The sequence below is a fragment of the Mchenga conophoros genome, linkage group LG3, assembly GCF_057382185.1.
Source record: "Mchenga conophoros isolate Kocher_MC1m ecotype Shallow Benthic linkage group LG3, M_conophoros_male_GT1.1, whole genome shotgun sequence".
NCBI classification, from domain to species: Eukaryota; Metazoa; Chordata; class Actinopteri; order Cichliformes; family Cichlidae; genus Mchenga; species Mchenga conophoros.
The window spans coordinates 85,249,999-85,277,034 of NC_140528.1; the positions used below are offsets into that span (position 1 = coordinate 85,249,999).

At 57.9% G+C, this 27,036-nt stretch overlaps 7 non-coding genes and 9 pseudogenes across 7 annotated transcripts; all 16 read left to right on the top strand.

Annotated features, from left to right (window-relative positions):
* The first annotated feature begins 624 nt into the window (after positions 1-624).
* Positions 625-743, top strand: LOC146581251 (5S ribosomal RNA; annotated as a pseudogene).
* A 700-nt stretch (positions 744-1,443) lies between these two features.
* Positions 1,444-1,562, top strand: LOC146581252 (5S ribosomal RNA). The gene has a single exon (XR_014891850.1). It is a non-coding gene; the product is annotated as a 5S ribosomal RNA (ribosomal RNA).
* Positions 1,563-2,382: 820 nt separating this feature from the next.
* LOC146581253 (5S ribosomal RNA) lies at positions 2,383-2,502 on the top strand (annotated as a pseudogene).
* A 1,253-nt stretch (positions 2,503-3,755) lies between these two features.
* LOC146581254 (5S ribosomal RNA) lies at positions 3,756-3,874 on the top strand (annotated as a pseudogene).
* A 1,526-nt stretch (positions 3,875-5,400) lies between these two features.
* On the top strand, positions 5,401-5,519 carry LOC146581255 (5S ribosomal RNA; annotated as a pseudogene).
* An 821-nt stretch (positions 5,520-6,340) lies between these two features.
* LOC146581256 (5S ribosomal RNA) lies at positions 6,341-6,459 on the top strand (annotated as a pseudogene).
* Positions 6,460-7,712: 1,253 nt separating this feature from the next.
* LOC146581257 (5S ribosomal RNA) lies at positions 7,713-7,831 on the top strand. The gene has a single exon (XR_014891851.1). It is a non-coding gene; the product is annotated as a 5S ribosomal RNA (ribosomal RNA).
* Positions 7,832-9,880: 2,049 nt separating this feature from the next.
* Positions 9,881-9,999, top strand: LOC146581258 (5S ribosomal RNA; annotated as a pseudogene).
* Positions 10,000-12,365: 2,366 nt separating this feature from the next.
* LOC146581259 (5S ribosomal RNA) lies at positions 12,366-12,484 on the top strand. Its single transcript, XR_014891852.1, has one exon. It is a non-coding gene; the product is annotated as a 5S ribosomal RNA (ribosomal RNA).
* Positions 12,485-13,421: 937 nt separating this feature from the next.
* Positions 13,422-13,540, top strand: LOC146581260 (5S ribosomal RNA). Its single transcript, XR_014891853.1, has one exon. It is a non-coding gene; the product is annotated as a 5S ribosomal RNA (ribosomal RNA).
* Positions 13,541-17,609: 4,069 nt separating this feature from the next.
* On the top strand, positions 17,610-17,728 carry LOC146581261 (5S ribosomal RNA; annotated as a pseudogene).
* Positions 17,729-18,984: 1,256 nt separating this feature from the next.
* Positions 18,985-19,103, top strand: LOC146581262 (5S ribosomal RNA). The gene has a single exon (XR_014892005.1). It is a non-coding gene; the product is annotated as a 5S ribosomal RNA (ribosomal RNA).
* Positions 19,104-23,484: 4,381 nt separating this feature from the next.
* On the top strand, positions 23,485-23,603 carry LOC146581263 (5S ribosomal RNA; annotated as a pseudogene).
* A 1,256-nt stretch (positions 23,604-24,859) lies between these two features.
* On the top strand, positions 24,860-24,978 carry LOC146581264 (5S ribosomal RNA). Its single transcript, XR_014891854.1, has one exon. It is a non-coding gene; the product is annotated as a 5S ribosomal RNA (ribosomal RNA).
* Positions 24,979-25,677: 699 nt separating this feature from the next.
* On the top strand, positions 25,678-25,796 carry LOC146581265 (5S ribosomal RNA; annotated as a pseudogene).
* Positions 25,797-26,616: 820 nt separating this feature from the next.
* On the top strand, positions 26,617-26,735 carry LOC146581266 (5S ribosomal RNA). The gene has a single exon (XR_014891855.1). It is a non-coding gene; the product is annotated as a 5S ribosomal RNA (ribosomal RNA).
* Positions 26,736-27,036: the final 301 nt, after the last annotated feature.

The window sequence follows — 27,036 nt, forward strand, 5'->3', positions numbered from 1 at the left end:
GTGGCTGCTGAATGAGGCCACTTACACCACACCAGGGCCTGTGGCTCTTGCTCAGGCCACTCACATCACACCAGGCCCTGCGCTTCTGGCCGAGGCCATCTTCACCAAACCAGGCCCTGTGGTTCTTGCTCAGGCCACTTACACCACACCAGGGCCTTATTTGCTATTGAGGCCACTTACACCACACCAGGGCCTGTGGCTCTGGCTTAGGCCACTTACACCACACCAGGGCCTGTGGCACTGGCTGAGGCCACTTAGACCACACCAGGGCCTGTGGCTGCTGGCTGAGGCCACTCACACCACACCACACCAGGGCCTGTGGCTGCTAGCTGAGGCCACTTACACCAAACCAGGGCCTGTGGCTGCTTGCTGAGGCCATCTTCACCAAACCAGGCCCTGTGCTGCTTGCTGTGGCCATGTAAAACACACCAGGTCCTGTGCTGGTTCTTGAGGCCATCTTCAACAATCCAGGGCCTGTGCTGTTGGATAAATGCCAAACTGAGCCTTTTGGTTAGGGTATTATGCAAACATGCAGGTATGGTTATAGGATTGTCTTCGTAACTTCAGGTACTTGCCACCTAATCACTTGAATCCATAAATTGAGACATTGTGCTGGGGCCAGCAGCTTACGGCCATACCACCCTGAGCACGCCCGACCTCGTCTGATCTCGGAAGCTAAGCAGGGCTGGGCTTGGTTAGTACTTGGATGGGAGACTGCCTGGGAATACCTGTTGCTGTAAGCCTTTTATTTTCATGTCATTGAACCGCTTTTGATCCAGAGAAGGGGTGTATTAAAAGACCAGAAGCAGCTCCCCATTAATGAGGGCACATTAACGACATTGCTTTTGGCTGTTTTCCAATGTCTTGTGCTGCTAGCTGATACCACATACACCACACCAGGGCCTGAGTGACCGGCTGGGGCCACTTACACCACATCAGGGCCTGTTGCTCTGGCTGAGGCCACTTACACCACACCAGGGCCTGTGGCTGCTGGCTGAGGCCACCTACACCACACCAGGGCCTTAGTTGCTATTGAGGCCAATTACACCACACCAGGGTATGTGGCTCTTGCTCAGGCCACTTACACCACACCAGGGCCTTAGTTGCTATTGAGGCCAATTACACCACACCAGGGCCTGTGGCTCTTGCTCAGGCCACTCACATCACACCAGGCCCTGCGCTTCTGGCCGAGGCCATCTTCACCAAACCAGGCCCTGTGCTGCTAGCTGTGGCCATGTACAACACACCAGGCCCTGTGCTGGTTCCTGAGGCCATCTTCAACAATCCAGGGCCTGTGCTGTTGGATAAATGCTAAACTGAGCCTTTGGGTTAGGGTATTATGCAAACATGAAGGTAGGGGTTATAGGATTGTCTTCGTAACTTCAGGTACTTGCCACCTAATCACCTGAATCCATAAATTGAGACATTGTGCTGGGGCCAGCAGCTTACGGCCATACCACCCTGAGCACGCCCGACCTCGTCTGATCTCGGAAGCTAAGCAGGGCTGGGCTTGGTTAGTACTTGGATGGGAGACTGCCTGGGAATACCTGGTGCTGTAAGCCTTTCATTTTCATGTCATTGAACCGCTTTTGATCCAGAGAAGGGGTGTATTAAAAGACCAAAAGCAGCTCCCCATTAATGAGGGCACATTAACGACATTGCTTTTGGCTGTTTTCCAATGTCTTGTGCTGCTAGCTGATGCCACTTACACCACACAAGGGCCTGTGGCTGCTGGCTGAGGCCACTTACACCACACCAGGGCCTGTGGCTGCTGGCTGAGGCCACCTACACCACACCAGGGCCTTAGTTGCTATTGAGGCCAATTACACCACACCAGGGTCTGTGGCTCTTGCTCAGGCCACTTACACCACACCAGGGCCTGTGGCACTGGCTGAGGCCACTTACACCACACCCAGGGCCTGTGGCTGCTGGCTGAGGCCACCTACACCACACCAGGGCCTTAGTTGCTATTGAGGCCAATTACACCACACAAGGGCCTGTGGCTGCTGGCTGAGGCCACCTACACCACACCAGGGCCTGTGGCTGCTGGCTGAGGCCACTTACAACACACCAGGGCCTGTGGCTCTTGCTCAGGCCACTCATATCACACCAGGCCCTGCGCTTCTGGCCGAGGCCATCTTCACCAAACCAGGCCCTGTGCTGCTTGCTGTGGCCATGTACAACACACCAGGCCCTGTGCTGGTTCCTGACGCCATCTTCACAATCCAGGGCCTGTGCTGTTGGATAAATGCCAAACTGAGCCTTTGGGTTAGGGTATTATGCAAACATGCAGGTATGGTTATAGGATTGTCTTCGTAACTTCAGGTACTTGCCACCTAATCACTTGAATCCATAAATTGAGACATTGTGCTGGGGCCAGCAGCTTACGGCCATACCACCCTGAGCACGCCCGACCTCCGTCTGATCTCGGAAGCTAAGCAGGGCTGGGCTTGGTTAGTACTTGGATGGGAGACTACCTGGGAATACCTGGTGCTGTAAGCCTTTCATTTTCATGTCATTGAACCGCTTTTGATCCAGAGAAGGGGTGTATTAAAAGACCAAAAGCAGCTGCCCATTAATGAGGGCACATTAACGACATTGCTTTTGGCTGTTTTCCAATGTCTTGTGCTGCTAGCTGATGCCACCTACACCACACCACGGCCTTATTTGCTGGCTGAGGCCACATACACCAAACCAGGGCCTTAGTTGCTATTGAGGCCAATTACACCACACCAGGGCCTGTGGCTCTTGCTCAGGCCACTTACACCACACCAGGGCCTGTGGCTCTTGCTCAGGCCACTTACACCACACCAGGGCCTGTGGCTCTTGCTCAGGCCACTTACACCACACCAGGGCCTGTGGCTCTTTCTCAGGCCACTCATATCACACCAGGCCCTGTGCTTCTGGCTGAGGCAACTTAGACCACACCAGGGCCTGTGGCTGCTGGCTGAGGCCACTTACACCACACCAGGGCCTGTGGCTGCTGGCTGAGGCGACTTACACCACACCAGGGCCCTTTTGCTGCTGGCTGAGGCCACTTACACCACACCAGTGCCTGTGGCTTCTGGCTGAGGCGACTTACACCACACCAGGGCCTGTGGCTGCTGGCTGAGGCCACTTACACCACACCAGGGCCTGTGGCTGCTGGCTTAGGCCACCTACACCACACCAGGGCCTTAGTTGCTATTGAGGCCAATTACACCACACCATGGTCTGTGGCTCTTGCTCAGGCCACTACACCACACCAGGGCCTGTGGCACTGGCTGAGGCCACTTACACCACACCAGGGCCTGTGGCTGCTGGCTGAGGCCACTTACACCACACAAGGGCTTGTGGCTGCTGGCTGAGGCCACCTCACACCACACCAGGGCCTGTGGCTCTTGCTCAGGCCACTTACACCACACCAGGGCCTGTGGCTCTTGCTCAGGCCACTTACACCACACCAGGGCCTGTGGCTCTTGCTCAGGCCACTCATATCACACCAGGCCCTGTGCTTCTGGCTGAGGCCATCTTCACCAAACCAGGCCCTGTGCTGCTTGCTGTGGCCATGTACAACACACCAGGCCCTGTGCTGGTTCGTGAGGCCATCTTCAACAATCCAGGGCCTGTGCTGTTGGATAAATGCCAAACTGAGCCTTTGGGTTAGGGTATTATGCAAACATGCAGGTATGGTTATAGGATTGTCTTCGTAACTTCAGGTACTTGCCACCTAATCACTTGAATCCATAAATTGAGACATTGTGCTGGGGCCAGCAGCTTACGGCCATACCACCCTGAGCAGGCCCGACCTCGTCTGATCTCGGAAGCTAAGCAGGGCTGGGCTTGGTTAGTACTTGGATGGGAGACTGCCTGGGAATACCTGGTGCTGTAAGCCTTCATTTTCATGTCATTGAACCGCTTTTGATCCAGAGAAGGGGTGTATTAAAAGACCAAAAGCAGCTGCCCATTAATGAGGGCACATTAACGACACTGCTTTTGGCTGTTTTCCAATGTCTTGTGCTGCTAGCTGATGCCACCTACACCACACCAGGGCCTGAGTGACCGGCTGGGGCCACTTACACCACATCAGGGCCTGTGGCTCTGCTGAGGCCAGTTACACCACACCAGAGCCTGTGGCTCTGGCTGAGGCCACTTACACCACACCAGGGCCTTAGTTGCTATTGAGGCCAATTACACCACACCATGGTCTGTGGCTCTTGCTCAGGCCACTTACACCACACCAGGGCCTGTGGCACTGGCCGAGGCCACTTACACCACACCAGGGCCTGTGGCTGCTGGCTGAGGCCACTTACACCACACAAGGGCTTGTGGCTGCTGGCTGGAGGCCACCTACACCACACCAGGGCCTGTGGCTGCTGGCTGAGGCCACCTACACCACACCAGGGCCTGTGGCTCTTGCTCAGGCCACTTACACCACACCAGGGCCTGTGGCTCTTGCTCAGGCCACTTACACCACACCAGGGCCTGTGGCTCTTGCTGAGCCACTCATATCACACCAGGCCCTGTGCTTCTGGCTGAGGCCACTTAGACCACACCAGGGCCTGTGGCTGCTGCTGAGGCCACTTACACCACACCAGGGCCTGTGGCTGCTGGCTGAGGCCATCTACACCACACCAGGGCCTGTGGCTGCTGGCTGAGGCGACTTACACCAACACCAGGGCCCTTTTGCTGCTGGCTGAGGCCACTTACACCACACCAGTGCCTGTGGCTTCTGGCTGAGGCGACTTACACCACACCAGGGCCTGTGGCTGCTGGCTGAGGCCACTTACACCACACCAGGGCCTGTGGCTCTTGCTCAGGCCACTCACATCACACCAGGCCCTGCGCTTCTGGCCGAGGCCATCTTCACCAAACCAGGCCCTGTGGCTCTTGCTCAGGCCACTTACACCACACCAGGGCCTGTGGCTCTGGCTTAGGCCACTTACACCACACCAGGGCCTGTGGCACTTGCTCAGGCCACTTACACCACACCAGGGCCTGTGGCTGCTGGCTGAGGCCACTTACACCACACCAGGCCTGTGGCTCTTACTCAGGCCACTTACACCACACCAGGGCCTGTGGCACTGGCTGAGGCCACTTAGACCACACCAGGGCCTGTGGCTGCTGGCTGAGGCCACTACACCACACAGGGCTGTGGCTGCTGGCTGAGGCCACTTACACCAAACCAGGGCCTGTGGCTGCTTGCTGAGGCCATCTTCACCAAACCAGGCCCTGTGCTGGTTCCTGAGGCCATCTTCAACAATCCAGGGCCTGTGCTGTTGGATAAATGCCAAACTGAGCCTTTGGGTTAGGGTATTATGCAAACATGCAGGTAGGGTTATAGGATTGTCTTCGTAACTTCAGGTACTTGCCACCTAATCACTTGAATCCATAAATTGAGACATTGTGCTGGAGCCAGCAGCTTTCGGCCATACCACCGTGAGCACGCCTGACCTCGTCTGATCTCGGAAGCTAAGCAGGGCTGGGCTTGGTTAGTACTTGGATGGGAGACTGCCTGGGAATACCTGGTGCTGTAAGCCTTTCATTTTCATGTCATTGAACCGCTTTTGATCCAGAGAAGGGGTGTATTAAAAGACCAAAAGCAGCTCCCCATTAATGAGGGCACATTAACGACATTGCTTTTGGCTGTTTTCCAATGTCTTGTGCTGCTAGCTGATGCCACTTACACCACACCAGGGCCTGTGGCTGCTGGCTGAGGCCACTTACACCACACCAGGGCCTGTGGCTGCTGGCTGAGGCCACCTACACCACACCAGGGCCTTAGTTGCTATTGAGGCCAATTACACCACACCAGGGTCTGTGGCTCTTGCTCAGGCCACTTACACCACACCAGGGCCTGTGGCACTGGCTGAGGCCACTTACACCACACCAGGGCCTGTGGCTGCTGGCTGAGGCCACCTACACCACACCAGGGCCTTAGTTGCTATTGAGGCCAATTACACCACACAAGGGCCTGTGGCTGCTGGCTGAGGCCACCTACACCACACCAGGGCCTGTGGCTGCTGGCTGAGGCCACTTACAACACACCAGGGCCTGTGGCTCTTGCTCAGGGCCACTCATATCACACCAGGCCCTGCGCTTCTGGCCGAGGCCATCTTCACCAAACCAGGCCCTGTGCTGCTTGCTGTGGCCATGTACAACACACCAGGCCCTGTGCTGGTTCCTGACGCCATCTTCAACAATCCAGGGCCTGTGCTGTTGGATAAATGCCAAACTGAGCCTTTGGGTTAGGGTATTATGCAAACATGCAGGTATGGTTATAGGATTGTCTTCGTAACTTCAGGTACTTGCCACCTAATCACTTGAATCCATAAATTGAGACATTGTGCTGGGGCCAGCAGCTTACGGCCATACCACCCTGAGCACGCCCGACCTCGTCTGATCTCGGAAGCTAAGCAGGGCTGGGCTTGGTTAGTACTTGGGATGGGAGACTGCCTGGAATACCTGGTGCTGTAAGCCTTTCATTTTCATGTCATTGAACCGCTTTTGATCCAGAGAAGGGGTGTATTAAAAAGACCAAAAGCAGCTGCCCATTAATGAGGGCACATTAACGACATTGCTTTTGGCTGTTTTCCAATGTCTTGTGCTGCTAGCTGATGCCACCTACACCACACCACGGCCTTATTTGCTGGCTGAGGCCACATACACCAAACCAGGGCCTTAGTTGCTATTGAGGCCAATTACACCACACCAGGGCCTGTGGCTCTTGCTCAGGCCACTTACACCACACCAGGGCCTGTGGCTCTTGCTCAGGCCACTTACACCACACCAGGGCCTGTGGCTCTTGCTCAGGCCACTTACACCACACCAGGGCCTGTGGCTCTTTCTCAGGCCACTCATATCACACCAGGCCCTGTGCTTCTGGCTGAGGCAACTTAGACCACACCAGGGCCTGTGGCTGCTGGCTGAGGCCACTTACACCACACCAGGGCCTGTGGCTGCTGGCTGAGGCGACTTACACCACACCAGGGCCTGTGGCTGCTGGCTGAGGCCACTTACACCACACCAGTGCCTGTGGCTTCTGGCTGAGGCGACTTACACCACACCAGGGCCTGTGGCTGCTGGCTGAGGCCACTTACACCACACCAGGGCCTGTGGCTGCTGGCTTAGGCCACCTACACCACACCAGGGCCTTAGTTGCTATTGAGGCCAATTACACCACACCATGGTCTGTGGCTCTTGCTCAGGCCACTTACACCACACCAGGGCCTGTGGCACTGGCTGAGGCCACTTACACCACACCAGGGCCTGTGGCTGCTGGCTGAGGCCACTTACACCACACAAGGGCTTGTGGCTGCTGGCTGAGGCCACCTACACCACACCAGGGCCTGTGGCTCTTGCTCAGGCCACTTACACCACACCAGGGCCTGTGGCTCTTGCTCAGGCCACTTACACCACACCAGGGCCTGTGGCTCTTGCTCAGGCCACTCATATCACACCAGGCCCTGTGCTTCTGGCTGAGGCCATCTTCACCAAACCAGGCCCTGTGCTGCTTGCTGTGGCCATGTACAACACACCAGGCCCTGTGCTGTTTCCTGAGGCCATCTTCAACAATCCAGGGCCTGTGCTGTTGGATAAATGCCAAACTGAGCCTTTGGGTTAGGGTATTATGCAAACATGCAGGTATGGTTATAGGATTGTCTTCGTAACTTCAGGTACTTGCCACCTAATCACTTGAATCCATAAATTGAGACATTGTGCTGGGCCCAGCAGCTTACGGCCATACCACCCTGAGCACGCCCGACCTCGTCTGATCTCGGAAGCTAAGCAGGGCTGGGCTTGGTTAGTACTTGGATGGGAGACTGCCTGGGAATACCTGGTGCTGTAAGCCTTTAATTTTCATGTCATTGAACCGCTTTTGATCCAGAGAAGGGGTGTATTAAAAGTCCAAAAGCAGCTGCCCATTAATAAGGGCACATTAATCACATTGCTTTTGGCTCTTTTCCAATGTCTTGTGCTGCTAGCTGATGCCACCTACACCACACCAGGGCCTGAGTGACCGGCTGGGGCCACTTACACCACATCAGGGGCTGTGGCTCTGGCTGAGGCCAGTTACACCACACCAGGGCCTGTGGGTTCTGGCTGTGGCGACTTACACCAAACCAGGGCCTGTGGCTGCTGGCTGAGGCCACTTACACCACACCAGGGCCTTAGTTGCTATTGAGGCCAATTACACCACACCATGGTCTGTGGCTCTTGCTCAGGCCACTTACACCACACCAGGGCCTGTGGCACTGGCTGAGGCCACTTACACCACACCAGGGCCTGTGGCTGCTGGCTGAGGCCACTTACACCACACAAGGGCTTGTGGCTGCTGGCTGAGGCCACCTACACCACACCAGGGCCTGTGGCTGCTGGCTGAGGCCACCTACACCACACCAGGGCCTGTGGCTCTTGCTCAGGCCACTTACACCACACCAGGGCCTGTGGCTCTTGCTCAGGCCACTTACACCACACCAGGGCCTGTGGCTCTTGCTCAGGCCACTCATATCACACCAGGCCCTGTGCTTCTGGCTGAGGCCACTTAGACCACACCAGGGCCTGTGGCTGCTGGCTGAGGCCACTTACACCACACCAGGGCCTGTGGCTGCTGGCTGAGGCCATCTACACCACACCAGGGCCTGTGGCTGCTGGCTGAGGCGACTTACACCACACCAGGGCCCTTTTGCTGCTGGCTGAGGCCACTTACACCACACCAGTGCCTGTGGCTTCTGGCTGAGGCGACTTACACCACACCAGGGCCTGTGGCTGCTGGCTGAGGCCACTTACACCACACCAGGGCCTGTGGCTCTTGCTCAGGCCACTCACATCACACCAGGCCCTGCGCTTCTGGCCGAGGCCATCTTCACCAAACCAGGCCCTGTGGCTCTGGCTTAGGCCACTTACACCACACCAGGGCCTGTGGCTGCTGGCTGAGGCCACCTACACCACACCAGGGCATTAGTTGCTATTGAGGCCAATTACACCACACAAGGGCCTGTGGCTGCTGGCTGAGGCCACCTACACCACACCAGGGCCTGTGGCTGCTGGCTGAGGCCACTTACACCACACCAGGGCCCTTTTGCTGCTGGCTGAGGCCACTTACACCACACCAGTGCCTGTGGCTTCTGGCTGAGGCGACTTACACCACACCAGGGCCTGTGGCTGCTGGCTGAGGCCACTTACACCACACCAGGGCCTGTGGCTGCTGGCTGAGGCCACCTACACCACACCAGGGAATTAGTTGCTATTGAGGCCAATTACACCACACCAGGGTCTGTGGCTCTTGCTCAGGCCACTTACACCACACCAGGGCCTGTGGCTCTTGCTCAGGCCACTTACACCACACCAGGGCCTGTGGCTGCTGGCTGAGGCCACTTACACCACACCAGGGCCTGTGGCTGCTGGCTGAGGCCACCTACACCACACCAGGGCCTGTGGCTGCTGGCTGAGGCCACCTACACCACACCAGGGCCTGTGGCTGCTGGCTGAGGCCACTTACACCACACCAGTGCCTGTGGCTTCTGGCTGAGGCGACTTACACCACACCAGGGCCTGTGGCTGCTGGCTGAGGCCACTTACACCACACCAAGGCCTGTGGCTCTTGCTCAGGCCACTCACATCACACCAGGCCCTGCGCTTCTGGCCGAGGCCATCTTCACCAAACCAGGCCCTGTGCTCCTTGCTGTGGCCATGTACAACACACCAGGCCCTGTGCTGGTTCCTGAGGCCATCTTCAACAATCCAGGGCCTGTGCTGTTGGATAAATGCCAAACTGAGCCTTTGGGTTAGGGTATTATGCAAACATGCAGGTATGGTTATAGCATTGTCTTCGTAACTTCAGGTACTTGCCACCTAATCACTTGAATCCATAAATTGAGACATTGTGCTGGAGCCAGCAGCTTACGGCCATATCACCCTGAGCACGCCCGACCTCGTCTGATCTCGGAAGCTAAGCAGAGCTGGGCTTGGTTAGTACTTGGATGGGAGACTGCCTGGGAATACCTGGTGCTGTAAGCCTTTGATTTTCATGTCATTGAACCGCTTTTGATCCAGAGAAGGGGTGTATTAAAAGACCAAAACCAGCTGCCCATTAATGAGGGCACATTAACGACACTGCTTTTGGCTCTTTTCCAATGTCTTGTGCTGCTAGCTGATGCAACCTACACCACACAAGGGCCTGAGTGACCGGCTGGGGCCACTTACACCACATCAGGGCCTGTGGCTCTGGCTGAGGCCACTTTCACCACACCAGGGCCTGTGGCTGCTGGCTGAGGCCACCTACACCACACCAGGGCATTAGTTGCTATTGAGGCCAATTACACCACACCAGGGTCTGTGGCTCTTGCTCAGGCCACTTACACCACACCAGGGCCTGTGGCTCTTGCTCAGGCCACTTACACCACACCAGGGCCTGTGGCTGCTGGCTGAGGCCACCTACACCACACCAGGGCATTAGTTGCTATTGAGGCCAATTACACCACACCAGGGTCTGTGGCTCTTGCTCAGGCCACTTACACCACACCAGTGCCTGTGGCTTCTGTCTGAGGCGACTTACACCACACCAGGGCCTGTGGCTGCTGGCTGAGGCCAATTACACCACACCAGGGTCTGTGGCTCTTGCTCAGGCCACTTACACCACACCAGGGCCTGTGGCACTGGCTGAGGCCACTTACACCACACCAGGGCCTGTGGCTGCTGGCTGAGGCCACTTACACCACACCAGGGCCTGTGGCTGCTGGCTGAGGCCACTTACACCACACCAGGGCCTGTGGCTGGTGGCTGAGGCCACCTACACCACACCAGGGCCTGTGGCTGCTGGCTGAGGCCACTTACACCACACCAGGGCCCTTTTGCTGCTGGCTGAGGCCACTTACACCACACCAGTGCCTGTGGCTTCTGGCTGAGGCGACTTACACCACACCAGGGCCTGTGGCTGCTGGCTGAGGCCACTTACACCACACCAGGGCCTGTGGCTGCTGGCTGAGGCCACCTACACCACACCAGGGCCTTAGTTGCTATTGAGGCCAATTACACCACACCAGGGTCTGTGGCTCTTGCTCAGGCCACTTACACCACACCAGGGCCTGTGGCTGCTGGCTGAGGCCACCTACACCACACCAGGGCCTTAGTTGCTATTGAGGCCAATTACACCACACAAGGGCCTGTGGCTGCTGGCTGAGGCCACCTACACCACACCAGGGCCTGTGGCTGCTGGCTGAGGCCACTTACACCACACCAGGGCCTGTGGCTGGTGGCTGAGGCCACCTACACCACACCAGGGCCTGTGGCTGCTGGCTGAGGCGACTTATACCACACCAGGGCCCTTTTGCTGCTGGCTGAGGCCACTTACACCACACCAGTGCCTGTGGCTTCTGTCTGAGGCGACTTACACCACACCAGGGCCTGTGGCTGCTGGCTGAGGCCAATTACACCACACCAGGGTCTGTGGCTCTTGCTCAGGCCACTTACACCACACCAGGGCCTGTGGCACTGGCTGAGGCCACTTACACCACACCAGGGCCTGTGGCTGCTGGCTGAGGCCACTTACACCACACCAGGGCCTGTGGCTGCTGGCTGAGGCCACTTACACCACACCAGGGCCTGTGGCTGGTGGCTGAGGCCACCTACACCACACCAGGGCCTGTGGCTGCTGGCTGAGGCCACTTACACCACACCAGGGCCCTTTTGCTGCTGGCTGAGGCCACTTACACCACACCAGTGCCTGTGGCTTCTGGCTGAGGCGACTTACACCACACCAGGGCCTGTGGCTGCTGGCTGAGGCCACTTACACCACACCAGGGCCTGTGGCTGCTGGCTGAGGCCACCTACACCACACCAGGGCCTTAGTTGCTATTGAGGCCAATTACACCACACCAGGGTCTGTGGCTCTTGCTCAGGCCACTTACACCACACCAGGGCCTGTGGCTGCTGGCTGAGGCCACCTACACCACACCAGGGCCTTAGTTGCTATTGAGGCCAATTACACCACACAAGGGCCTGTGGCTGCTGGCTGAGGCCACCTACACCACACCAGGGCCTGTGGCTGCTGGCTGAGGCCACTTACAACACACCAGGGCCTGTGGCTCTTGCTCAGGCCACTCATATCACACCAGGCCCTGTGCTTCTGGCCGAGGCCATCTTCACCAAACCAGGCCCTGTGCTGCTTGCTGTGGCCATGTACAACACACCAGGTCCTGTGCTGGTTCCTGACGCCATCTTCAACAATCCAGGGCCTGTGCTGTTGGATAAATGCCAAACTGAGCCTTTGGGTTAGGGTATTATGCAAACATGCAGGTATGGTTATAGGATTGTCTTCGTAACTTCAGGTACTTGCCACCTAATCACTTGAATCCATAAATTGAGACATTGTGCTGGGGCCAGCAGCTTACGGCCATACCACCCTGAGCACGCCCGACCTCGTCTGATCTCGGAAGCTAAGCAGGGCTGGGCTTGGTTAGTACTTGGATGGGAGACTGCCTGGGAATACCTGGTGCTGTAAGCCTTTCATTTTCATGTCATTGAACCGCTTTTGATCCAGAGAAGGTGTGTATTAAAAGACCAAAAGCAGCTGCCCATTAATGAGGGCACATTAACGACATTGCTTTTGGCTGTTTTCCAATGTCTTGTGCTGCTAGCTGATGCCACCTACACCACACCACGGCCTTATTTGCTGGCTGAGGCCACATACACCAAACCAGGGCCTTAGTTGCTATTGAGGCCACTTACACCACACCAGGGCCTGTGGCTGCTGGCTGAGGCCACCTACACCACACCAGGGCCTTAGTTGCTATTGAGGCCAATTACACCACACCAGGGTCTGTGGCTCTTGCTCAGGCCACTTACACCACACCAGGGCCTGTGGCACTGGCTGAGGCCACTTACACCACACCAGGGCCTGTGGCTGCTGGCTTAGGCCACCTACACCACACCAGGGCCTTAGTTGCTATTGAGGCCAATTACACCACACCAGGGCCTGTGGCTGCTGGCTGAGGCCACCTACACCACACCAGGGCCTGTGGCTGCTGGCTGAGGCCACTTACACCACACCAGTGCCTGTGGCTTCTGGCTGAGGCGACTTACACCACACCAGGGCCTGTGGCTGCTGGCTGAGGCCACTTACACCACACCAAGGCCTGTGGCTCTTGCTCAGGCCACTCACATCACACCAGGCCCTGCGCTTCTGGCCGAGGCCATCTTCACCAAACCAGGCCCTGTGCTCCTTGCTGTGGCCATGTACAACACACCAGGCCCTGTGCTGGTTCCTGAGGCCATCTTCAACAATCCAGGGCCTGTGCTGTTGGATAAATGCCAAACTGAGCCTTTGGGTTAGGGTATTATGCAAACATGCAGGTATGGTTATAGCATTGTCTTCGTAACTTCAGGTACTTGCCACCTAATCACTTGAATCCATAAATTGAGACATTGTGCTGGAGCCAACAGCTTACGGCCATACCACCCTGAGCACGCCCGACCTCGTCTGATCTCGGAAGCTAAGCAGGGCTGGGCTTGGTTAGTACTTGGATGGGAGACTGCCTGGGAATACCTGGTGCTGTAAGCCTTTGATTTTCATGTCATTGAACCGCTTTTCATCCAGAGAAGGGGTGTATTAAAAGACCAAAAGCAGCTGCCCATTAATGAGGGCACATTAACGACACTGCTTTTGGCTCTTTTCCAATGTCTTGTGCTGCTAGCTGATGCAACCTACACCACACAAGGGCCTGAGTGACCGGCTGGGGCCACTTACACCACATCAGGGCCTGTGGCTCTGGCTGAGGCCACTTTCACCACACCAGGGCCTGTGGCTCTGGCTGAGGCCACTTTCACCACACCAGGGCCTGTGGCTGCTGGCTGAGGCCACCTACACCACACCAGGGCATTAGTTGCTATTGAGGCCAATTACACCACACCAGGGTCTGTGGCTCTTGCTCAGGCCACTTACACCACACCAGGGCCTGTGGCTCTTGCTCAGGCCACTTACACCACACCAGGGCCTGTGGCTGCTGGCTGAGGCCACCTACACCACACCAGGGCATTAGTTGCTATTGAGGCCAATTACACCACACCAGGGTCTGTGGCTCTTGCTCAGGCCACTTACACCACACCAGGGCCTGTGGCTCTTGCTCAGGCCACTTACACCACACCAGGGCCTGTGGCACTGGCTGAGGCCACTTACACCACACCAGGGCCTGTGGCTGCTGGCTGAGGCCAATTATACCACACCAGGGTCTGTGGCTCTTGCTCAGGCCACTTACACCACACCAGGGCCTGTGGCACTGGCTGTGGCCACTTACACCACACCAGGGCCTGTGGCTGCTGGCTGAGGCCACTTACACCACACCAGGGCCTGTGGCTGCTGGCTGAGGCCACTTACACCACACCAGGGCCTGTGGCTGCTGGCTGAGGCCACCTACACCACACCAGGGCCTGTGGCTGCTGGCTGAGGCGACTTACACCACACCAGGGCCCTTTTGCTGCTGGCTGAGGCCACTTACACCACACCAGTGCCTGTGGCTTCTGGCTGAGGCGACTTACACCACACCAGGGCCTGTGGCTGCTGGCTGATGCCACCTACACCACACCAGGGCCTGAGTGACCGGCTGGGGCCACTTACACCACATCAGGGCCTGTGGCTGCTGGCTGAGGCCAGTTACACCACACCAGAGCCTGTGGCTGCTGGCTGAAGCCACTTACACCACACCAGGGCCTTAGTTGCTATTGAGGCCACTTACACCACACCAGGGCCTGTGGCTGCTGGCTGAGGCCACCTACACCACACCAGGGCCTGTGGCTGCTGGCTGAGGCCACTTACACCACACCAGGGCCTGTGGCTGCTGGCTGAAGCCACTTACACCACACCAGGGCCTTAGTTGCTATTGAGGCCACTTACACCACACCAGGGCCTGTGGCTGCTGGCTGAGGCCACCTACACCACACCAGGGCCCTTTTGCTGCTGGCTGAGGCCACTTACACCACACCAGTGCCTGTGGCTTCTGGCTGAGGCCACTTACACCACACCAGGGCCTGTGGCTGCTGGCTGAGGCCACTTACAAAACACCAGGGCCTGTGGCTCTTGCTCAGGCCACTCACATCACACCAGGCCCTGCGCTTCTGGCCGAGGCCATCTTCACCAAACCAGGCCCTGTGGTTCTTGCTCAGGCCACTTACACCACACCAGGGCCTTATTTGCTATTGAGGCCACTTACACCACACCAGGGCCTGTGGCACTTGCTCAGGCCACTTACACCACACCAGGGCCTGTGGCACTTGCTCAGGCCACTTACACCACACCAGTGCCTGTGGCTGCTGGCTGAGGCCACTTACACCACACCAGGGCCTGTGGCTCTTGCTCAGGCCACTTACACCACACCAGGGCCTGTGGCTGCTGGCTGAGGCCACTTACACCACACCAGGGCCTGTGGCTGCTGGCTGAGGCCACCTACACCACACCAGGGCCTGTGGCTGCTGGCTGAGGCCACCTACACCACACCAGGGCCTGTGGCTGCTGGCTGAGGCCACTTAGACCACACCAGTGCCTGTGGCTTCTGGCTGAGGCGACTTACACCACACCAGGGCCTGTGGCTGCTGGCTGAGGCCACTTACACCACACCAGGGCCTGTGGCTGCTGGCTGAGGCCACTTACACCACACCAGGGCCTGTGGCTGCTGGCTGAGGCTACTTACACCACACCAGGGCCTGTGGCTAGTGGCTGAGGCCACCTACACCACACCAGGGCCTGTGGCTGCTGGCTGAGGCGACTTATACCACACCAGGGCCCTTTTGCTGCTGGCTGAGGCCACTTACACCACACCAGTGCCTGTGGCTTCTGTCTGAGGCGACTTACACCACACCAGGGCCTGTGGCTGCTGGCTGAGGCCAATTATACCACACCAGGGTCTGTGGCTCTTGCTCAGGCCACTTACACCACACCAGGGCCTGTGGCACTGGCTGAGGCCACTTACACCACACCAGGGCCTGTGGCTGCTGGCTGAGGCCACTTACACCACACCAGGGCCTGTGGCTGCTGGCTGAGGCCACTTACACCACACCAGGGCCTGTGGCTGCTGGCTGAGGCCACCTACACCACACCAGGGCCTGTGGCTGCTGGCTGAGGCGACTTACACCACACCAGGGCCCTTTTGCTGCTGGCTGAGGCCACTTACACCACACCAGTGCCTGTGGCTTCTGGCTGAGGCGACTTACACCACACCAGGGCCTGTGGCTGCTGGCTGATGCCACCTACACCACACCAGGGCCTGAGTGACCGGCTGGGGCCACTTACACCACATCAGGGCCTGTGGCTGCTGGCTAAGGCCAGTTACACCACACCAGAGCCTGTGGCTGCTGGCTGAAGCCACTTACGCCACACCAGGGCCTTAGTTGCTATTGAGGCCACTTACACCACACCAGGGCCTGTGGCTGCTGGCTGAGGCCACCTACACCACACCAGGGCCTGTGGCTGCTGGCTGAGGCCACTTACACCACACCAGGGCCTGTGGCTGCTGGCTGAAGCCACTTACACCACACCAGGGCCTTAGTTGCTATTGAGGCCACTTACACCACACCAGGGCCTGTGGCTGCTGGCTGAGGCCACCTACACCACACCAGGGCCCTTTTGCTGCTGGCTGAGGCCACTTACACCACACCAGTGCCTGTGGCTTCTGGCTGAGGCCACTTACACCACACCAGGGCCTGTGGCTGCTGGCTGAGGCCACTTACAAAACACCAGGGCCTGTGGCTCTTGCTCAGGCCACTCACATCACACCAGGCCCTGCGCTTCTGGCCGAGGCCATCTTCACCAAACCAGGCCCTGTGGTTCTTGCTCAGGCCACTTACACCACACCAGGGCCTTATTTGCTATTGAGGCCACTTACACCACACCAGGGCCTGTGGCACTTGCTCAGGCCACTTACACCACACCAGGGCCTGTGGCACTTGCTCAGGCCACTTACACCACACCAGGGCCTGTGGCTGCTGGCTGAGGCCACTTACACCACACCAGGGCCTGTGGCTCTTGCTCAGGCCACTTACACCACACCAGGGCCTGTGGCTGCTGGCTGAGGCCACTTACACCACACCAGGGCCTGTGGCTGCTGGCTGAGGCCACCTACACCACACCAGGGCCTGTGGCTGCTGGCTGAGGCCACCTACACCACACCAGGGCCTGTGGCTGCTGGCTGAGGCCACCTACACCACACCAGGGCCTGTGGCTGCTGGCTGAGGCCACTTAGACCACACCAGTGCCTGTGGCTTCTGGCTGAGGCGACTTACACCACACCAGGGCCTGTGGCTGCTGGCTGAGGCCACTTACACCACACCAAGGCCTGTGGCTCTTGCTCAGGCCACTCACATCACACCAGGCCCTGCGCTTCTGGCCGAGGCCATCTTCACCAAACCAGGCCCTGTGCTCCTTGCTGTGGCCATGTACAACACACCAGGCCCTGTGCTGGTTCCTGAGGCCATCTTCAACAATCCAGGGCCTGTGCTGTTGGATAAATGCCAAACTGAGCCTTTGGGTTAGGGTATTATGCAAACATGCAGGTATGGTTATAGCATTGTCTTCGTAACTTCAGGTACTTGCCACCTAATCACTTGAATCCATAAATTGAGACATTGTGCTGGAGCCAGCAGCTTACGGCCATACCACCGTGAGCACGCCCGACCTCGTCTGATCTCGGAAGCTAAGCAGGGCTGGGCTTGCTTAGTACTTGGATGGGAGACTGCCTGGGAATACCTGGTGCTGTAAGCCTTTCTTTTTCATATCATTGAACCGCTTTTGATCCAGAGAAGGGGTGTATTAAAAGACCAAAAGCAGCTGCCCATTAATGAGGGCACATTAACGACACTGCTTTTGGCTGTTTTCCAATGTCTTGTGCTGCTAGCTGATGCCACCTACACCACACCAGGGCCTGAGTGACCGGCTGGGGCCACTTACACCACATCAGGGCCTGTGGCTCTGGCTGAGGCCACTTACACCACACCAGGGCCTGTGGCTGCTGGCTGAGGCCAGTTACACCACACCAGAGCCTGTGGCTGCTGGCTGAAGCCACTTACACCACACCAGGGCCTTAGTTGCTATTGAGGCCACTTACACCACACCAGGGCCTGTGGCTGCTGGCTGAGGCCACCTACACCACACCAGGGCCTGTGGCTGCTGGCTGAGGCCACTTACACCACACCAGGGCCTGTGGCTGCTGGCTGAAGCCACTTACACCACACCAGGGCCTTAGTTGCTATTGATGCCACTTACACCACACCAGGGCCTGTGGCTGCTGGCTGAGGCCACCTACACCACACCAGGGCCCTTTTGCTGCTGGCTGAGGCCACTTACACCACACCAGTGCATGTGGCTCCTGGCTGAGGCCACTTACACCACACCAGGGCCTGTGGCTGCTGAATGAGGCCAGTTACACCACACCAGGGCCTGTGGCTCTTGCTCAGGCCACTCACATCACACCAGGCCCTGCGCTTCTGGCCGAGGCCATCTTCACCAAACCAGGCCCTGTGGTTCTTGCTCAGGCCACTTACACCACACCAGGGCCTTATTTGCTATTGAGGCCACTTACACCACACCAGGGCCTGTGGCTCTGGCTTAGGCCACTTACACCACACCAGGGCCTGTGGCACTGGCTGAGGCCACTTAGACCACACCAGGGCCTGTGGCTGCTGGCTGAGGCCACTCACACCACACCAGGGCCTGTGGCTGCTAGCTGAGGCCACTTACACCAAACCAGGGCCTGTGGCTGCTTGCTGAGGCCATCTTCACCAAACCAGGCCCTGTGCTGCTTGCTGTGGCCATGTAAAACACACCAGGTCCTGTGCTGGTTCTTGAGGCCATCTTCAACAATCCAGGGCCTGTGCTGTTGGATAAATGCCAAACTGAGCCTTTTGGTTAGGGTATTATGCAAACATGCAGGTATGGTTATAGGATTGTCTTCGTAACTTCAGGTACTTGCCACCTAATCACTTGAATCCATAAATTGAGACATTGTGCTGGGGCCAGCAGCTTACGGCCATACCACCCTGAGCACGCTCGACCTCGTCTGATCTCGGAAGCTAAGCAGGGCTGGGCTTGGTTAGTACTTGGATGGGAGACTGCCTGGGAATACCTGGTGCTGTAAGCCTTTCATTTTCATGTCATTGAACCGCTTTTGATCCAGAGAAGGGGTGTATTAAAAGACCAGAAGCAGCTCCCCATTAATGAGGGCACATTAACGACATTGCTTTTGGCTGTTTTCCAATGTCTTGTGCTGCTAGCTGATGCCACCTACACCACACCAGGGCCTGAGTGACCGGCTGGGGCCACTTACACCACATCAGGGCCTGTTGCTCTGGCTGAGGCCACTTACACCACACCAGGGCCTGTGGCTGCTGGCTGAGGCCACCTACACCACACCAGGGCCTTAGTTGCTATTGAGGCCAATTACACCACACCAGGGTATGTGGCTCTTGCTCAGGCCACTTACACCACACCAGGGCCTTAGTTGCTATTGAGGCCAATTACACCACACCATGGTCTGTGGCTCTTGCTCAGGCCACTTACACCACACCAGGGCCTGTGGCACTGGCTGAGGCCACTTACACCACACCAGGGCCTGTGGCTGCTGGCTGAGGCCACTTACACCACATCAGGGCCTGTGGCTCTGGCTGAGGCCACTTTCACCACACCAGGGCCTGTGGCTCTGGCTGAGGCCACTTTCACCACACCAGGGCCTGTGGCTGCTGGCTGAGGCCACCTACACCACACCAGGGCATTAGTTGCTATTGAGGCCAATTACACCACACCAGGGTCTGTGGCTCTTGCTCAGGCCACTTACACCACACCAGGGCCTGTGGCTCTTGCTCAGGCCACTTACACCACACCAGGGCCTGTGGCTGCTGGCTGAGGCCACCTACACCACACCAGGGCATTAGTTGCTATTGAGGCCAATTACACCACACCAGGGTCTGTGGCTCTTGCTCAGGCCACTTACACCACACCAGGGCCTGTGGCTCTTGCTCAGGCCACTTACACCACACCAGGGCCTGTGGCACTGGCTGAGGCCACTTACACCACACCAGGGCCTGTGGCTGCTGGCTGAGGCCAATTATACCACACCAGGGTCTGTGGCTCTTGCTCAGGCCACTTACACCACACCAGGGCCTGTGGCACTGGCTGAGGCCACTTACATCACACCAGGGCCTGTGGCTGCTGGCTGAGGCCACTTACACCACACCAGGGCCTGTGGCTGCTGGCTGAGGCCACTTACACCACACCAGGGCCTGTGGCTGCTGGCTGAGGCCACCTACACCACACCAGGGCCTGTGGCTGCTGGCTGAGGCGACTTACACCACACCAGGGCCCTTTTGCTGCTGGCTGAGGCCACTTACACCACACCAGTGCCTGTGGCTTCTGGCTGAGGCGACTTACACCACACCAGGGCCTGTGGCTGCTGGCTGATGCCACCTACACCACACCAGGGCCTGAGTGACCGGCGGGGGCCACTTACACCACATCAGGGCCTGTGGCTGCTGGCTGAGGCCAGTTACACCACACCAGAGCCTGTGGCTGCTGGCTGAAGCCACTTACACCACACCAGGGCCTTAGTTGCTATTGAGGCCACTTACACCACACCAGGGCCTGTGGCTGCTGGCTGAGGCCACCTACACCACACCAGGGCCTGTGGCTGCTGGCTGAGGCCACTTACACCACACCAGGGCCTGTGGCTGCTGGCTGAAGCCACTTACACCACACCAGGGCCTTAGTTGCTATTGAGGCCACTTACACCACACCAGGGCCTGTGGCTGCTGGCTGAGGCCACCTACACCACACCAGGGCCCTTTTGCTGCTGGCTGAGGCCACTTACACCACACCAGTGCCTGTGGCTTCTGGCTGAGGCCACTTACACCACACCAGGGCCTGTGGCTGCTGGCTGAGGCCACTTACAAAACACCAGGGCCTGTGGCTCTTGCTCAGGCCACTCACATCACACCAGGCCCTGCGCTTCTGGCCGAGGCCATCTTCACCAAACCAGGCCCTGTGGTTCTTGCTCAGGCCACTTACACCACACCAGGGCCTTATTTGCTATTGAGGCCACTTACACCACACCAGGGCCTGTGGCACTTGCTCAGGCCACTTACACCACACCAGGGCCTGTGGCACTTGCTCAGGCCACTTACACCACACCAGGGCCTGTGGCTGCTGGCTGAGGCCACTTACACCACACCAGGGCCTGTGGCTCTTGCTCAGGCCACTTACACCACACCAGGGCCTGTGGCTGCTGGCTGAGGCCACTTACACCACACCAGGGCCTGTGGCTGCTGGCTGAGGCCACCTACACCACACCAGGGCCTGTGGCTGCTGGCTGAGGCCACCTACACCACACCAGGGCCTGTGGCTGCTGGCTGAGGCCACTTAGACCACACCAGTGCCTGTGGCTTCTGGCTGAGGCGACTTACACCACACCAGGGCCTGTGGCTGCTGGCTGAGGCCACTTACACCACACCAGGGCCTGTGGCTGCTGGCTGAGGCCACTTACACCACACCAGGGCCTGTGGCTGCTGGCTGAGGCTACTTACACCACACCAGGGCCTGTGGCTGCTGGCTGAGGCCACCTACACCACACCAGGGCCTGTGGCTGCTGGCTGAGGCGACTTATACCACACCAGGGCCCTTTTGCTGCTGGCTGAGGCCACTTACACCACACCAGTGCCTGTGGCTTCTGTCTGAGGCGACTTACACCACACCAGGGCCTGTGGCTGCTGGCTGAGGCCAATTATACCACACCAGGGTCTGTGGCTCTTGCTCAGGCCACTTACACCACACCAGGGCCTGTGGCACTGGCTGAGGCCACTTACACCACACCAGGGCCTGTGGCTGCTGGCTGAGGCCACTTACACCACACCAGGGCCTGTGGCTGCTGGCTGAGGCCACTTACACCACACCAGGGCCTGTGGCTGCTGGCTGAGGCCACCTACACCACACCAGGGCCTGTGGCTGCTGGCTGAGGCGACTTACACCACACCAGGGCCCTTTTGCTGCTGGCTGAGGCCACTTACACCACACCAGTGCCTGTGGCTTCTGGCTGAGGCGACTTACACCACACCAGGGCCTGTGGCTGCTGGCTGATGCCACCTACACCACACCAGGGCCTGAGTGACCGGCTGGGGCCACTTACACCACATCAGGGCCTGTGGCTGCTGGCTAAGGCCAGTTACACCACACCAGAGCCTGTGGCTGCTGGCTGAAGCCACTTACGCCACACCAGGGCCTTAGTTGCTATTGAGGCCACTTACACCACACCAGGGCCTGTGGCTGCTGGCTGAGGCCACCTACACCACACCAGGGCCTGTGGCTGCTGGCTGAGGCCACTTACACCACACCAGGGCCTGTGGCTGCTGGCTGAAGCCACTTACACCACACCAGGGCCTTAGTTGCTATTGAGGCCACTTACACCACACCAGGGCCTGTGGCTGCTGGCTGAGGCCACCTACACCACACCAGGGCCCTTTTGCTGCTGGCTGAGGCCACTTACACCACACCAGTGCCTGTGGCTTCTGGCTGAGGCCACTTACACCACACCAGGGCCTGTGGCTGCTGGCTGAGGCCACTTACAAAACACCAGGGCCTGTGGCTCTTGCTCAGGCCACTCACATCACACCAGGCCCTGCGCTTCTGGCCGAGGCCATCTTCACCAAACCAGGCCCTGTGGTTCTTGCTCAGGCCACTTACACCACACCAGGGCCTTATTTGCTATTGAGGCCACTTACACCACACCAGGGCCTGTGGCACTTGCTCAGGCCACTTACACCACACCAGGGCCTGTGGCACTTGCTCAGGCCACTTACACCACACCAGGGCCTGTGGCTGCTGGCTGAGGCCACTTACACCACACCAGGGCCTGTGGCTCTTGCTCAGGCCACTTACACCACACCAGGGCCTGTGGCTGCTGGCTGAGGCCACTTACACCACACCAGGGCCTGTGGCTGCTGGCTGAGGCCACCTACACCACACCAGGGCCTGTGGCTGCTGGCTGAGGCCACCTACACCACACCAGGGCCTGTGGCTGCTGGCTGAGGCCACCTACACCACACCAGGGCCTGTGGCTGCTGGCTGAGGCCACTTAGACCACACCAGTGCCTGTGGCTTCTGGCTGAGGCGACTTACACCACACCAGGGCCTGTGGCTGCTGGCTGAGGCCACTTACACCACACCAAGGCCTGTGGCTCTTGCTCAGGCCACTCACATCACACCAGGCCCTGCGCTTCTGGCCGAGGCCATCTTCACCAAACCAGGCCCTGTGCTCCTTGCTGTGGCCATGTACAACACACCAGGCCCTGTGCTGGTTCCTGAGGCCATCTTCAACAATCCAGGGCCTGTGCTGTTGGATAAATGCCAAACTGAGCCTTTGGGTTAGGGTATTATGCAAACATGCAGGTATGGTTATAGCATTGTCTTTGTAACTTCAGGTACTTGCCACCTAATCACTTGAATCCATAAATTGAGACATTGTGCTGGAGCCAGCAGCTTACGGCCATACCACCGTGAGCACGCCCGACCTCGTCTGATCTCGGAAGCTAAGCAGGGCTGGGCTTGGTTAGTACTTGGATGGGAGACTGCCTGGGAATACCTGGTGCTGTAAGCCTTTCTTTTTCATATCATTGAACCGCTTTTGATCCAGAGAAGGGGTGTATTAAAAGACCAAAAGCAGCTGCCCATTAATGAGGGCACATTAACGACACTGCTTTTGGCTGTTTTCCAATGTCTTGTGCTGCTAGCTGATGCCACCTACACCACACCAGGGCCTGAGTGACCGGCTGGGGCCACTTACACCACATCAGGGCCTGTGGCTCTGGCTGAGGCCACTTACACCACACCAGGGCCTGTGGCTGCTGGCTGAGGCCAGTTACACCACACCAGAGCCTGTGGCTGCTGGCTGAAGCCACTTACACCACACCAGGGCCTTAGTTGCTATTGAGGCCACTTACACCACACCAGGGCCTGTGGCTGCTGGCTGAGGCCACCTACACCACACCAGGGCCTGTGGCTGCTGGCTGAGGCCACTTACACCACACCAGGGCCTGTGGCTGCTGGCTGAAGCCACTTACACCACACCAGGGCCTTAGTTGCTATTGATGCCACTTACACCACACCAGGGCCTGTGGCTGCTGGCTGAGGCCACCTACACCACACCAGGGCCCTTTTGCTGCTGGCTGAGGCCACTTACACCACACCAGTGCATGTGGCTCCTGGCTGAGGCCACTTACACCACACCAGGGCCTGTGGCTGCTGAATGAGGCCAGTTACACCACACCAGGGCCTGTGGCTCTTGCTCAGGCCACTCACATCACACCAGGCCCTGCGCTTCTGGCCGAGGCCATCTTCACCAAACCAGGCCCTGTGGTTCTTGCTCAGGCCACTTACACCACACCAGGGCCTTATTTGCTATTGAGGCCACTTACACCACACCAGGGCCTGTGGCTCTGGCTTAGGCCACTTACACCACACCAGGGCCTGTGGCACTGGCTGAGGCCACTTAGACCACACCAGGGCCTGTGGCTGCTGGCTGAGGCCACTCACACCACACCAGGGCCTGTGGCTGCTAGCTGAGGCCACTTACACCAAACCAGGGCCTGTGGCTGCTTGCTGAGGCCATCTTCACCAAACCAGGCCCTGTGCTGCTTGCTGTGGCCATGTAAAACACACCAGGTCCTGTGCTGGTTCTTGAGGCCATCTTCAACAATCCAGGGCCTGTGCTGTTGGATAAATGCCAAACTGAGCCTTTTGGTTAGGGTATTATGCAAACATGCAGGTATGGTTATAGGATTGTCTTCGTAACTTCAGGTACTTGCCACCTAATCACTTGAATCCATAAATTGAGACATTGTGCTGGGGCCAGCAGCTTACGGCCATACCACCCTGAGCACGCCCGACCTCGTCTGATCTCGGAAGCTAAGCAGGGCTGGGCTTGGTTAGTACTTGGATGGGAGACTGCCTGGGAATACCTGGTGCTGTAAGCCTTTCATTTTCATGTCATTGAACCGCTTTTGATCCAGAGAAGGGGTGTATTAAAAGACCAGAAGCAGCTCCCCATTAATGAGGGCACATTAACGACATTGCTTTTGGCTGTTTTCCAATGTCTTGTGCTGCTAGCTGATGCCACCTACACCACACCAGGGCCTGAGTGACCGGCTGGGGCCACTTACACCACATCAGGGCCTGTTGCTCTGGCTGAGGCCACTTACACCACACCAGGGCCTGTGGCTGCTGGCTGAGGCCACCTACACCACACCAGGGCCTTAGTTGCTATTGAGGCCAATTACACCACACCAGGGTATGTGGCTCTTGCTCAGGCCACTTACACCACACCAGGGCCTTAGTTGCTATTGAGGCCAATTACACCACACCAGGGCCTGTGGCTCTTGCTCAGGCCACTCACATCACACCAGGCCCTGCGCTTCTGGCCGAGGCCATCTTCACCAAACCAGGCCCTGTGCTGCTAGCTGTGGCCATGTACAACACACCAGGCCCTGTGCTGGTTCCTGAGGCCATCTTCAACAATCCAGGGCCTGTGCTGTTGGATAAATGCTAAACTGAGCCTTTGGGTTAGGGTATTATGCAAACATGAAGGTAGGGTTATAGGATTGTCTTCGTAACTTCAGGTACTTGCCACCTAATCACCTGAATCCATAAATTGAGACATTGTGCTGGGGCCAGCAGCTTACGGCCATACCACCCTGAGCACGCCCGACCTCGTCTGATCTCGGAAGCTAAGCAGGGCTGGGCTTGGTTAGTACATGGATGAGAGACTGCCTGGGAATACCTGGTGCTGTAAGCCTTTCATTTTCATGTCATTGAACCGCTTTTGATCCAGAGAAGGGGTGTATTAAAAGACCAAAAGCAGCTGCCCATTAATGAGGGCACATTAACGACATTGCTTTTGGCTGTTTTCCAATGTCTTGTGCTGCTAGCTGATGCCACTTACACCACACCAGGGCCTGTGGCTGCTGGCTGAGGCCACTTACACCACACCAGGGCCTGTGGCTGCTGGCTGAGGCCACCTACACCACACCAGGGCCTTAGTTGCTATTGAGGCCAATTACACCACACCAGGGTCTGTGGCTCTTGCTCAGGCCACTTACACCACACCAGGGCCTGTGGCACTGGCTGAGGCCACTTACACCACACCAGGGCCTGTGGCTGCTGGCTGAGGCCACCTACACCACACCAGGGCCTTAGTTGCTATTGAGGCCAATTACACCACACAAGGGCCTGTGGCTGCTGGCTGAGGCCACCTACACCACACCAGGGCCTGTGGCTGCTGGCTGAGGCCACTTACAACACACCAGGGCCTGTGGCTCTTGCTCAGGCCACTCATATCACACCAGGCCCTGCGCTTCTGGCCGAGGCCATCTTCACCAAACCAGGCCCTGTGCTGCTTGCTGTGGCCATGTACAACACACCAGGCCCTGTGCTGGTTCCTGACGCCATCTTCAACAATCCAGGGCCTGTGCTGTTGGATAAATGCCAAACTGAGCCTTTGGGTTAGGGTATTATGCAAACATGCAGGTATGGTTATAGGATTGTCTTCGTAACTTCAGGTACTTGCCACCTAATCACTTGAATCCATAAATTGAGACATTGTGCTGGGGCCAGCAGCTTACGGCCATACCACCCTGAGCACGCCCGACCTCGTCTGATCTCGGAAGCTAAGCAGGGCTGGGCTTGGTTAGTACTTGGATGGGAGACTGCCTGGGAATACCTGGTGCTGTAAGCCTTTCATTTTCATGTCATTGAACCGCTTTTGATCCAGAGAAGGGGTGTATTAAAAGACCAAAAGCAGCTGCCCATTAATGAGGGCACATTAACGACATTGCTTTTGGCTGTTTTCCAATGTCTTGTGCTGCTAGCTGATGCCACCTACACCACACCACGGCCTTATTTGCTGGCTGAGGCCACATACACCAAACCAGGGCCTTAGTTGCTATTGAGGCCAATTACACCACACCAGGGCCTGTGGCTCTTGCTCAGGCCACTTACACCACACCAGGGCCTGTGGCTCTTGCTCAGGCCACTTA